The following is a 14,850-nucleotide window of genomic DNA, read 5'->3' as shown; positions in this document are numbered from 1 at the left end:
ACACACACACACACACACACACACACACACACACACACACACACACATTTTTCCATTCCTTTTTTTCTCAATGGAGTATTACTCAACTATAAAGAAAAATAAATTTGGGGCTTTTATAGGTAAATGGATGCAACTAGATGCCATACTTATAAGTGAAATAAATCAGACTTGCACTTATAAACATTATATTGTCTCCCTAGTGTAAGAAACTAAAAGTATAAATAAGATCCTAAAGGTACAATAGATATTGAGAGGTTCATTTTGGCTCATAGTTTCAGCCCATGGTCAGGTGGCTCCAAAGCAGAAACATCATGGCAGACAGGCATGGTGGAGGAAAGTTGGTCAACCAATGCAGCCAGGAAGAAGAGAGAAAGGGATGGTGCCGAGGACAAGAATGAACATCCTTTGAAAGGAACATCCTTTCAGGTCACATACCCTGGGAACTATCTTTCCCAACCAGGCCCCACATCCTAACAGCACAGCCAGTTACAAACTCATCAATGGACTAATCCACTGATGCATATAGTGCCACCATGATGTAATCACTTAACCAACACATGAGACTTTTGGAGGCCATTTTAGATCTAAACCATGGCATTCTACCTCTGCCCTCCAAAATGTTCATGTCTACCTCACCAAGCAAACTGTTTTCAGTCCTTCTCTAAGAGTTGCCAAAGTCTTAACAGTTCCAGTATTACTGAAAAGTCCAAATCTAAATTCTCCTCTGAAACTCAAGGCAAACCCTTAGCTTTGAGCCCCTGTGACAATCAAAAAGAAAGGTAAATTTTTCTAATATAAAATGACATAGGGCAAACATCCCACCCTGAAAGGAAGAGATGGGAATGGAATTAAAGTGGAATGAAGAAGACCAAAATCCATCAGGGTAAACATTAAATCCTGACACTCCATGTCCAGTACCCAGGGCAGGCTGTGGAGTGAATGTGAATTCCATATGGTTGGGCAGCTCCATTCCTATGGCCTTGCCTGTCATAGTATATATGTCTCTTTCTTGGGCTGATCCCATTCACAGCCTGCAGTTTTCATCAGCAGATGCTGCACATTCCTGGCATCTCCAACTTTCTGGGGTCTCTATTATACCTTTTGCTTCACTTTTACAGCTTCATGCATTACTCTCTCAGGGGCACATTGCCTGGCCTCTGAATCCTTCTTTTGAAATCTGGGTGAAAGTCTCTATGATCCCACAACTCTTGCATCTGCATGCTTATAAAACCAGCACCGCACAGATAATACTACAACTCAAGAAGTATCCAGGCCCCCTTGGATCATGCTATAGATGCTTCTGGTTGCCTGGATACCTTAGCACTCTGAAATATATCCTAGGAGCATGGGGCCTTGGAGCCTTATTCTCAAATGAAATCTTTTGCTTCATACCCTTGATCCTTGGAAAAATGGGGTCTTTCTGATTCCTGAGATGTCTTAAGGTCTCTTTTCTACTGTCCTGATGCAAGCTACTTAGCTTCTTTTTAATGCTAATATTTCCAAAAACCATGCTTTCCATGGCCCCTGCCTTGCACGAGCTTTCTTTCTTATGAAACTGTTAACATTTCACATCTGTTTTTGCTCCTAATTCTCACTTTAGATCTGGCTAAAAGCATCCAACAGTACCCATGCCACAACTTGAATATTGGATTACTCAGAAATTTCCTCCATCAGATTAATTAGCCCACTGTCCTTAATCTCAGTCTCCTGCAAAGCCTCAAGTCATGCGCCAAATGAAGAATTTTTTTCTGCTAGAATGTAATACATATCATGTCTAGTCCAACTACCAATGGAGTCTTTGTTAACAAAAAACCAACAGAGCCTGGCCTTTACTATCTCATCATTCCAGTGGTCTTCTGAGTTCCAACTGGAATTTTCTAAATATCTCTGTTTACTCTGTTTACAACACTGTAAGGCTGCTCTAGGAAGCATCTGCAAACCTTACAAACTCTTCCTACAATCCAGTTCCAAGTGCTTCAGAATCACATAGTCAGGTACAGTCACAGCAATGACTCCATTTGCTTAACTCATTGACATAGTATTCCTACTAAATTACAACAGTACTTAGAATTCTTTCAATATATGTTAGAGAAAATAAAATCTTATTTTGAATTTTAAAGGATTTTTATTAGGCCATCATTAGCTATACAAAATAATGGGCTTCATTTTGACCTATTCCTACCTGCATATAACATGTTTTAATCATTTTCTCTTCTCCATTATCCCTTTATCCTTCCTCTCTTAACTCCTTCCTCTTCTCTGACAGTCTCCTTCCTATCTTCATGCCATCTCTGTCTTTTTTAAAGCTGATATTAATAGAATATTATACCTCTCCTTCTTCTCAGTAAAAATATTCATATACTTTCCTAGTATGTGGTTTAATAGGCATAAGTACAATGAGAATTTTGCTCACTGTCTACAAGACCTTTTGCAGTACTTGGTAAAGAGTACTTTTCTAAATGAAGTAATTAATTAGAAAATGCAAATATATGTCAATATCAGCCTTTTCAACTTAGATACTTTTATTATGTAATATTTAACTAGTGCTCCTGTATTTGTCATTGCTTGAATCTGACTTATACTTTCGAAATTAGAAATGTAAGATTCTAGTAGGTATACATTTATAAAAGCCAAATTTGGTAAAACCTTGGAATATAGGTAAAAGATGGAAAGAAACTTGCTTTTCCAGGAAGAATGACAGATACTGGCTTAGATGACCTTTTGGAATCAGTCATGTTAATATGTTGGGAAAGGCAGAAAAGGGTTGACAAAACTAATTGAAATATTAAAGAGCAACTCATGACAAAACATCAGAAAACTCTCAAAGAACAAGTGAATCTAACATCATAGGAATGATGCTATAATATAAATATAAATAACAAAAAGAAAAAAGAACAAGATCAATAATAAGTACAAGAATTTTTGTGTCAGAATGGACATATATTTATATTTAGAGGTTGGGAAAGTCAGAGTCTGTGCTTTGGTGTCATTTTCTAAGTTATAGATATTTCAATATTGAAAGAAGTAAGAAATACAGATTTAGAGCAGGTTAACTCCAACCTGTAAAATGTTATATTTATTTGGAATGTAGACTAGTTAGTTACAAAGATGTTTGACTTTCTGTTCATCAGTTGACAAGTAGAGCACACCCCAGAGAGAAAATCTAGCCCTAGAAAGCTGCCCTACCCTTTCAATTAAGGGTTTGTAGTTAAGAATGAGTCCAGGTCACTGCTTGCTAAGGACTCAGTGCAATCCTGCTGGCCCTTTGAGTTTCAAGTGTTACTTAGCTTTATTGAAGAGTCTTGGCCTATTCTCAGAACAGACCAGACCTATATATTATGAATGGCTGCCAAGTGAGATTGGATGGCCAGAGTCATTCTACATGAGAAGTATATTGATGCTTATTATCATACACCAAGTGACTGGCTGGTTCTCTGGAACTGCCTACCTGCCAGAATAAGTTTTCCTGTCACCAGCAGCAAACTAACAATTATGCTAAAATTAATTATTAACAGGGTGTGAATTGTGTGTTTTATGTGTAGAGAAAAGACACAACTATGAATTAGTCTTATGCTATTAAAATGTTGATGAGGACAGAATATCAAGGAGGGTGAATGGAATTTGTTTCAGGATTCAAAAACTTATTAGCAGATCCCAGCAATTATAATAGACTCTATTGTCTATCAATCAATTGTTTATTGCTATCTGCTAAAATAGAAACTTCAGCTATATATAGTTCCTCTACCAAAAGTATCCCAAATTATCTCTATCATTTCTAAATGGTTTTCCCTCTACCATCTATGTGTAAAAGAATGATCCAATACTACTCAAATAATGTTGTGGCAAAGAATCAATATTTTTCCTTCTTCCTGTTTTCCCCATCCTACTATCTATATATCGTTTTTGTTCATGTTTTTGTTTGTTTTTTTGAGACAGGTTCTTGCTATACAGTTCAGGCTGACTTTGAACACATTATGTAGCCCAGGCTGGCTTCAAAGTCATGGTAATCTGCCTACCTCAGCCTCCCAAGTGCTGTGATCACAGGCATGTACAACCATACCAAGCTCAATCTATGTAGCTTCTTGGAAAGAGTTCCTGAATTCTAACATAATATGAAGTGAGAATGATGGATCCAAAAGAAGAATATAAAAATGTCCAAGTAGTGTCAAAGTTAAATAATACCTTGGTTAATATGGCAAATTTGTAGTAGGCTTATGAACGCGTGAAGAGTTGAGCTCATGGCACTTGAAAATACTACTCAGATAACACTGGCATGGTGAATATACTGATTCTCTTCTAAGAGCCTGTTTCCTAGCTGGTGAGAATATTGATTGCTACTAGCTTACAACAGTCTGCCATGTGAAAATTCCCCTCTGTAAGTTGTACAACTCCCCTAAGAATCTGCTGACCCCTCAGTTCATTGCAGTCTGGTTTCACTCTCTGCTTGATCTTGCTCCTCTTACATGTTTACACATGCATTTCATGGGAACATGCCTTTACAAACCTTTGGATAACTCTCTATCTCTGTACCCAAGGAGCTCAGTCTAAGTCAATTGTGTTTCATTTTGTTTTACAACTCTTTTGAACTCAACTGTTCCCTAGCTGGTGAGAATATTGTAATGCCTACATTTATATCTCACTTTCCAACACTCAGACTCTGAGTCCAGTTTGGTATAAACTTTTTGGCTCCTGATATTCTCCTTGACTGTATTTTCTACTTCTCCCTGCTTAGTGTCATTGGAAAATTTGATAAGAATATTATCTATACCTTCATCGAAGCTACTGATAAAAATATTGGAGAGGACAGAGACAAAATTAGGTTGCTGTGAAGAGCTGCCAGAAATTTCCTTCCAAGTTAATCTGTATCCATTACATAGTAGTGAAGGTAGCATGGGCCTCAGAGTGACAGATTTAAGTTGGAACACCAGGTCTGTACAAGTAGAAGTCAATAGCTTGACTCACAACTAAGAGAATAATGCCATTTTAGCATTTCTTCTTCAATAAGAAACAGGTCCTGTTATTGTGTTACATATTAACAATCATAACCCACTGTAAAAATGTAAACATCATAAATAATCATGAGTTTATGATTATTATTTACTTAAAATATCTCAGAATGAATGTTATATTTGGTTATATTAAAGAGGGTTTGTTTAAATAACATTTAAATGTTATTTAATAGCAGTGTGATAAATTTGAAGTTCAATACCTAAAACAATTTCACTAGATCTACAATACTTGCAACATAAAAAATAATAAAAACCCTCAAGAATTGCATAAGTAACCCTAAGTCGATGTAATATAGGTTATAATATCCAAAGGTGTCTAAATAGATCCATCATACTTGTTGTAAATGCTCTGTGGCGTGAAAATACTGACTAGACATAGAATGATGTAATGACCATCATAAATCGGAATTTGATGAAGCTAAGTACAATGCTGAACACCAGAAGATATTTAAAAGACACAACCAATGGTTTAAATGGGGAATTGATTTCCTTGTTAATTGAAATAGTTTTCAGGTCTTTGAATGAATACTGATGACTGAGAGAAAGGCCATAGAATAAAACTGTGGCTGGAGGCATGAGTGTATTACTTTTTTTTCTTGGCTGTTTAGTAAATCATCACGTATCTCAAGGAATTATTTCCCCCATGCTGTTTCCTTGATAATACCTACACATTTGTTTTTTTTAAAAAAATGAAATTGTGTTAAGGATTTTTCAAAGTACAAAAACTCTGAAAATGTTCTTAATTTTTAATAACTTGAATGCTAATAAAATAAAGATAGGCAAAAACTATTCACAAAATATGATCAAAAGTAATGCGAAAAATATTGAGTGATTATTTCTTGATTTCTGAAATTTTCTATAATAAGTGTCACTTCATACTAGGGAAAAAAGCTGTTTCAAGCTACAGAACAAACTTCTAAATGCTCATCAATAACAGACAATGTAAAACCCAAATTGTAAAACATGGGCTCTAGAACAAGGTAAGGGGCACTGTGGTTCAGAAATGTCCCAGAAGCATAAAGTGGTTTACAGAGCTATAAACATTGGGTTTCCATCTCTGGGTTGAGAAGTAGGTAGTAGTTGCCAGGATTTCAGATTTTGCTGGTCTGAAGAATAAGAAAATGCACTGTACAAAATGGAGAACATGAGCCAGGCTCTTGGCTTCATTGAGTCAGGACTGGCCTCAGTTTTCCTGATTGGAGAAAGGGGCAGGCAAAAAAATATCTGTTCTTGACCATTACCTAAGACTGCTTAAAACACCTCAATTTTTTCTGGGCTTGGGTGCAAATGGAAAGATCAAATTTCACAAAACTCACTAACACTTATAAGTCCTGCATGTTTCTTTAGCATAGCACTTGAATTAATGGTTTGTAGATAGAAAACAAATTCCTATTATACTTTAAATAAAACTATGAAATTCTCAAATTAGAAAACTACTGGAATTATACAGATACAAATTAAGTCAAATGATGATTATATTCATTTATCAAAATAACTCAGCTTTTTAACAATAAACACTAGCTATTTTAATGCTATAGTGAATATCCCTTAAAAGTTTTCATGAGAATGATGCAGACACAAAGAAAATGAAAATTATAAACATAATTAACGAGTAATATAATGGGTGCTGCTGCTAGCATTAATGGTTCCATTAAACCAAGTAAGGGAAACTTCTCTCATTTGTTTTAATTTTAGGTACCATAACATCAAATTTATCAGTGAACAAATGTCTGTTCGTGATCTATAATTTTCCATTAGGAACAGCTATAAGTTTTCTTTCATTGTAGAGCTCTTTTTAATGGGTAAATCACAAGTAGGGGCATTATAAAGCACATATTTTGTTGTGCTGGTAGAGTCCAATTCAGGACTATACGACTGGGTTAGAATAAAAATGGCTACTTGGCTACATCACAAGGTAGTTTTCCACACCAGTAAATCACCGATGACATGGTTCCAAATGTCTCCCTTTGTGTGCAATCCCTGAAAGCTAGAAACATTCTAATTACTTTACAGGAGATACCAGAAAATGAAGCAGAGTTACTACTATGAACCTTTTAGGTCCATAGGGATCATGAAACTCCCTGGCCAGAGCCCCAAGGTTTCACATAACAGGTATTATAGGATCTTATTGTAGGACGGTGAAGATTCTTTGCACTCTATAATCAGTTGAGAAGATTGGATTTCAGCAGTATTCAAAATGGAAGTGTCCCGTAACATACAATTCTCTCCTAAAGAGCCAGAAGAATTTCCTAGCATGGCCAAAAGAAATGTACCAAAAGGAATTGCTAATGGATTGAGTTTTTAAATATACCAAAACCTTTCAATACTTAGGGTGAATTAGAAAGTGTATTCTGCATGTGATGGATTAAAAAATAGTTACATTAAATTGATAATGTTGAATTGATGACTTTTGGGTTATTTCTATCTTTAATATTTATGAATTAAATGTGCTATATTATAAACAGTCTCCAAATTAATAACGGTTATATTTTAAACTTGGATTCCATAGGCATAGCTTCAAGGGTAGCAAACTTTCATCTTTAAAGTTTTGGAAATAATCCAAAGCCATTTATTGCCTAATATCTGATTGTTTTATTCCATTCATAAGCAGTTAGTGAGCACCATTACTGAACAAACAAGGTGTGGTCATAACATAATTTAACAGTCTGCTGATAATCATAAATGATCCCCAGGTAGTTCTAGAAATTGCTTTCCAAAAATATTTCGAGAATTAATAACATTTGTGAATAGAGTGTATAAGAGTCTTTTATGAAATCCACATGCCTGATCCTCTCCTAAATAAACAAAGAGACAAGGAAATTTTATGGTGCTATTTGCTTTTTTTCCCTAGAGAAACATAAGTTTTACTTATTTATTTTTACATTCAGAAAAATTAGGGTATGCTTTTGGGACTATATCTCATATTCAAATATCATCCATCAAGCCTCAGGAGGGTAAAAAAAAGTGCTAGTAGCAAAGGGAAGCAAGAAGATTTATTTTAAGGAACAGAACTCTGGGGCCAGTGTGAAAGTCAAAATAATGATGTGTAGATGGCTGGGAGCACTAAAAAAAGAAGGTCACAATTTCCTAGGTAAAAGAAAAATGTTTCAGGATTAGGTGACAACAGGAAAAAGAAAAAGGAATACTCTAGAGCAAATTTTGAAGTAGAATTCACAGAATTTGGAAGCCAATTTTACCTATGCATCAGTAGGTTTGGCAAGAGAAAGGCAAAAGGTAATTCTTAGATTTCCAGGTTTACAGTTAAATAAGTTGACAATTGAACAAGCCAAAACACAAGAAACCTAGCAATATTTTAAGGGCAGAGATTTTGGAGGCTGTAAGAAACATAGGTAGAATGTATGGTAGGTGGATGAAAATACAGTTCTGGAGATGAGGAAGAACATATGTATAAAATAAATGTAGAGACTCCGAAGTCTTAATGGCAGTTGAAGCCAATAGACAAAGTTACATGAAATGTACACAGAGAAAGAGGAAAGTGAATAAACAATAGCCATTTAAGTCTATACAGATGAAAAGGAAACTACACTGATTATTGTTACATTTCTGACTTGTATCTTAAGGCGTTCTTCAGAATTTAAGATTTGTATATCTACCTATGTACTCCATCACCACCAGGATATATAACAGGAGTTCCCACATTTCATGTGCTTATATCTTCTTCTTAATGTATCTTGCTCTGGGGGAGTCTACCATCCAGTAAATGGGTATCTCTTGTACCAGGTGCCAACATTAAAAACTCTGGAGTCTTCCTTGTCGCCTGCCTCTGTCTCACACCTGAATTCAATCCTTTATAAAACTTTTCCAGCTCTGTTCTCAAACCCTCATGGCAGCCAGCTGCTTCTCTTCACAGTCATAGTCTCCATTCTGATCTTAGCCACAAACATCTGTCTCTTGGCTGTTTTATCACTACGGTCTCCTACTGGTCTCTCTACTCCCTTTTAGTCAGTTATAACAGAGGAGCCAGATAAGTCAAAGCACATCACTTCCCTGCTCAAAACTCTCCAGTGACTCCTTTCTATTTCAGAGTAACAGGTAGTCCTTAGAAGGACCTAAATGGCCCAGTAGAATCAGATTCCTATGGTCTCTCTGGATTCATCAACTACACCACTTCTGCTTACTTGATCCATTCCTGCCACCATGGCCTCCTCAACCTTATTCCAACATGCCAAGCATATTCCTACCTCAGGCGACTTCCACTTATTAAGACCTCACTGAACTGCTTTTTTAGCATTTATCCATTTGGCTCACATCCCCAGGTTGTTTAGATTTCACTTCAGTATCATTCCTTCAGGAAGAATTTACCTGCCATAATTATTTATTAATTTAAATTTAATTTTTGATTGATATATAATAATTATACAAACTTAGGAGGTGTAGCGTGATGTTTTGATTCATGTTCACATTGGGATTGATTGGATTGAGGTTACTACCATATCCATTACCTTAAACTGATCCTTCATTTATGGTATGTGTATTCAAAATTCTCTCGGCCCTTCCCTGCAACTTCACCCAAAACCCCTCCCTCTCTCTCTTTCTCTCTCTCTCTCACACACACACATACACACACAGAGACATACATAACTTAATGCCTTTCTTTCTCTGCTTACATCATATATTTAATGTTTTTATTTGTCACTGTCTCATATCTTCTTCTCAGAATATAACCTTCGTGAGAGTAGAGATGTTCACTACTGTTTACATAGTACTAAGAACTAAGCACTAATCAGCCTATCCTTGCCTTACCTGCCATCACTATTCTCTTGCCTGGTGGTTACTGAATAATAGGAATCAGAAATTTCAATTATTGTTCAAAATCTGGATAGAAAATAGGATGTTTTAGGAAAGTTGTTTTAGGATGAGTGAGACTAGAGTATGTGGGATGGCTGAAGGAGGGGAGCAAGAAAAAAATTAAAATTCCCAGGGGAAGAAAAGAATACAGTTACTTAAAAAAGAATATGTTGGAGTATAAGAAGAGAATCCATGTGGAGTTAATATATATATACATATGCAACAAAGATCTATGCTATATGTACTATATTATATATATATATTATATAGGCTTATTTTTTCCTTTTCTTGTTTGTTTAAAGCAAAGATAGAAGAAAAACAATCTGCAAATAGAGAAGTAAAGAGTGACTTACAAGTGTCTTCAAGGTTCTCAAAGATAGAGAATAGAGGTGAACATTTTTTCAAATCAACAGCTGTTAGTTGTGATTGCTAAAATCTGAAATGCGTTATTAGGAGGGACAAAAGGATATTCCTATTATTTGAAGGAATGTTTGCATGCACTACATGCATATGCATACACACATATATGCATATATGTATATACATATATACATATACACATGTACATGTTAAGTTTCTTTTAGAACCTATAGGGATTTTTCTGATATCTGAAAGCCAGTGTAAGGAGCTGGCAGCTGTGTTGAAACCTCTCCCGCTAAGACCAGCACTGTAATTCATGAGCTTACACCTGGCGGGTTGAAATCTGCAAAAGCCCTCAGATAGACACAGACAGATAATTCAGAGTTAATGCTCATTTCTTTAAAGAGTGATCCTGGAATAGAAATAAGGAAATGAAATCTCATGACAGTGTCATCATAAAGTCATCAGCCAGATGGCAGTCCTTGAAATCTAATCCTTAGAGGCCTCTCACAATAATTTATAATATCATATCTAATATCATCTTCTTCACAAATTCTTATCTATTCACAGAGATTGAAGAGAAAGAAATGAACTTGCAGAGGCTCACATTTTTGGCCTTATATATTAGTATGGACTCTATATGGAATATGATCAGAAAAATAAAACATTTTCTTACATAGAACATCTATGTTCTGCCCTGAGGTACTAAAGTAAACATTAGCTTACTTCTGTTTTTGTTTATCTCTTAAAATGACAACCTGCTAGTGCATCATATCAAAGGAAAGTTTTTCCAAATTATATTTTCCTTACTTAACGTTCAACATTCTAAAACTGAATTGAAGACTTTATTGCCTTATATAGGTTTCCAAATATGCAAACATTTTCATAGGCTTAGCCATATAATTTGCAGTTTCAGCACAGGCTATATATTAGCGTTCAGTAGTAAAATAGAGTCTAACCTGGACTGTGAGAAATGATGAAATCAGAGTGCTATCCATACCAATTTTTCAGAGACATGAGATACTTTTTCTCTATAAAACACATATAGATATTATCAATCTTGTATTTTTAAAATGAGTTCATACAATTAACAACCAAAATGGATGTATCATCCTGCCATGGTTGCAGTATTTCAGAGTCTAAACTTGTATACTGGAAAATAGATAAATGAAAGAAATGAGGTAGAAACAAAGAAACGGGATAATATGAACCATGTTGCAAAGGAAATATTTCTTATCTATAAAATATGGCAGTAATTCTTTTTGAAGGAATAACGCACATAATTATTATAAGTGTAAACTAAACTGCTTAAATGAAGCTAATTCCAGATGATCTGAAAGTAGGATTGTCACTAAAATTTTCTTCAATGACAGAAATGGTGGACTTTGTCCATTCAATATAGAGGCGATTAGTTACACATGGCTCTCAAGCATTTAAAAGGTGGCTAATGAGACAGAAAGTGAATTTTAAATTTTACCTAGTCACCTTTAACTTAAATAGCCCCTTGCTTCTGGGGGCAACCCTGTAGGTCAACCTAAATATATATAATGATGATTCTACTTTTGTGTCAGTTGGGCAAGATATTAGACAGATACTCAAAATTCAAAAGATCACACAGAGGTCCCTTGTCCTTTCTGTATCAGAATATGGTCTGTTGAGTGTAAAATGAGAGAGGCTATAGACAAAGCAGAACATGGTTTCATCTGTACAATGGATATATGTAGCACACATAGAATGTGGATTTCCTAAACCTAAAGTTACTATTAGCCAGTAAAGAATCCAATTCATTTTATGATCTCTCACTTACCATCGCAACCATCAAGTCTGAATAACCCCTTTTTGTTATAATCCTACTCTGCCAAAGATTTGAAGGGTTATTTCTTCAGGAAACGTAATGCTGTTTGTTTCTCCATGACTTTTGTGGCAGACATTTTCTGTCAGTTGGACAAAATGACTAGCAAACACTTAGGGACAGTGTAGTGGGATAAACACTATAATATATGGAGTTATCTTTTCTTAAATTGATTAATTAATTTTTGGTTGTACATGTTTGCAGTATACGGTGATTACAATTATCATGGGGAGTTGGTACATGTACATAATACATTTTAATTCTTTTTCTTTCTCTTTTGATATTTCTTATTCCCTACTCCTCCCAACTGTTGGCTCCCTTGCTATCTGCAAAAGCTCTATTTTCATCATTTTTCTATCCTCTTTCTCTCCTCCCTCTCTCCCTCCCTCCATCTCTTCTTCATCGTCCACTCCTGATTGTCAGTTTGATTAGTAAAAGAGATTACTAAAGTTCACTTAGAGAGTTTAGTAAAGTACACTTCTGGGTGTGCCTGGGTGAGTCCTGTGGGCAATATCTGGTTCCTGGCTCCTCTGGAGCTCCTCTTCTGCTTTCTGCTTCTTGGACTGTATGAGCTAAGCAGCTTTGTTCCATCATACCCTTCCTCCATGATGCTTTTGCCTTGGAGCCAGCTAACCTGGACTGAAACCTCTGTAACTATGGGTCAAAGTAAATCTTTTGCCCCTGAAGTTGTATATGTCAGGTATTTTAATTCAGCAACAGAAAAGTGACTTATACAATAGAGGGCCAGGGAACATGATGTTTTAAGTTTGGTAGAGATGGCTTCCTGCAGGAGTTGGAATTTAAACTGAAATCTGGATAATTAATAGAATTTAGGCAGGCAAAGAAGACAAAATTATATATATCATGTCACCAAGGGATAGAGGATAAGAATGTAATTAAGATGAAATGAAAATAGATCATTGTTTCTTAAGTGTGTGTGAGGGAAGGAGGGGAAGGCCCCAGGGAGAGCAGGATATTAGGCTAGAGTTGTAAGGAGAAAGCCAAATCTCACAAGACCTTGAAGTCATTTAAAGCAGTAAGGAATATCTTTTTAAAAAAATGGATAAGGTAGTAATGATGTCCAAGGTGGGAGTGAGTGAGAAACACAATTATATTATATTTAGAAAATCATTCTGAATTCTATTAGGAGAATGAGTAGAAAGTAGGAAGACTAGAAGAAGAGAAGCCAGTAAAGTAAATGCTGGAGTTGTTCATACAAGATATTAGAGTAGAAGAGTAGGAATGGAGTGAAAGACTAGATTTGAGACTTTTTTGTGCAATAAATAGATTTACTCTAGCTTAACTATAGGAGTTGAAGAAGAAAGAGTTAAGTGACTTTTAGCTTTCCAAGTAGATCAACTAGAAGGTTGTTGTAATGTTCACAGATAGGGACCACAGAAAGAGAAGTTGGTTGCATTTGGAAAAAAAGATTGGAACAGGGAAAATATGAGTTCAGCTTTGGATGTACTCAATTTGAAGCTCCTGTAGGAAATTAAAATGGAAATAGAGCAGTAGGGCACACAAGTCTAACATGCAAAAGAATAATCCAGCTGAAAATACAAATTGGTGGTCATTCACAGAACAAAAATACACAAGTGGATGAATTTTCGCAAAAAGTATATATAAAGTGAGAAGGAACAAAAAGTACTTTCCAGGCATGAGTCAAAAGGCACTTGGTTAATTAAGATTTTATGTGGACCAGCTAAAATTATAAGCTGGTTTCTAAAATCCTACTTTATTTTACCCATTATGAAAGTAACTATATACTTTTTTTGGTTGATGGTTTTTAGAGATAAAGACAAAAAATATAAACTGGAAGACCTTCCCCTGAAGAATCCAAAGACTTTAATGATGTGATCAAAATAATTAAGAGACTTGTTGAAGACATCAAGGAGTATACGTGGGGAGAGGGGTATGACGGAGAGAGCAATGTCACTGGAACGGACAAATCCCTTGAAGCCCTACTTCTGTAACCATGTCCATTCTTAATCTACAATCTTTACACTCACCAAATTAATCTTTTAACTTGTTTTCCTGAAGACGCTTTTGTTTGCCAAGCAAGTATTTCCCACTAAGATGTAATGATGAACTCTCCGATATCTACCGATCTCATGTGGATATATCTTCCCAAGCCTAGGCATCTGCTCCTGTTCAACTGAACAGATACTAGGTCTGTATTTGGAGAAGAATGGCCAAACTTTTCCACTGAGGCAAAGAAGTATCTGAGATTTTCCCCTAAATATCTAGCTCCTACTGAAGTCTTCCTTTCTCCAGTAGGGTCCCTGTTACAGGGCCCCAAATAGAACTGCTCAACTTCAGGTTGATTTTTCTTTTGCATGGTCACCTGGACACCCAGTGTCTGACACTCAGGACTAGAGCTGTTCTCTAGGGTCACCACCTTAAGGCACATTTCATAGGAGTTTGCGCTCTTCAATCACTAGCTCTGTTTGAAGATCACTTGGTTCCTTAATTTCCATATATTAACAGTACATTATTCCTAAGGTTTCCTGCTTTTAGTTTAAAAGTCCTTTTTCCCTCAGTGGTAGCCTTCTCCTCTTAGTAAAGACCACCCAACTGACTTTTTCAGTAACTCATATCATCTGGAAATCACCTTTCACAGTGGTCTTTCTCAGCATTGACAAGTACTATTTTTGTCCCTGTTTTTTTAAAGACAGAACTCAAAATAAGGGCCTAACAATCCTTAAGTTATCACAGCATGCAAAATGTAATTCTATATCATGCAAAGGGAGTCAACATTCAGCAAATATCTACTAGCTTACTATTATACCACCTGGTTTGGGATCTGGATATGTGTCAAAG

At 35.8% G+C, this 14,850-nt stretch overlaps 1 protein-coding gene across 1 annotated transcript in view; it reads right to left on the bottom strand.

Moving 5' to 3' along the window:
* The window catches only part of Dmd (dystrophin), a 2,013,932-nt gene that overhangs the window by 512,265 nt on the left and 1,486,817 nt on the right, over window positions 1–14,850 (bottom strand). The gene's annotated exons all lie outside the window — the stretch shown is intronic.

Source organism: Chinchilla lanigera, unplaced genomic scaffold, assembly GCF_000276665.1.
Source record: "Chinchilla lanigera isolate Chin_1 unplaced genomic scaffold, ChiLan1.0 scaffold00134, whole genome shotgun sequence".
Taxonomy (NCBI): Eukaryota; Metazoa; Chordata; class Mammalia; order Rodentia; family Chinchillidae; genus Chinchilla; species Chinchilla lanigera.
This window is presented reverse-complemented; position numbering and strand designations above follow the sequence as displayed.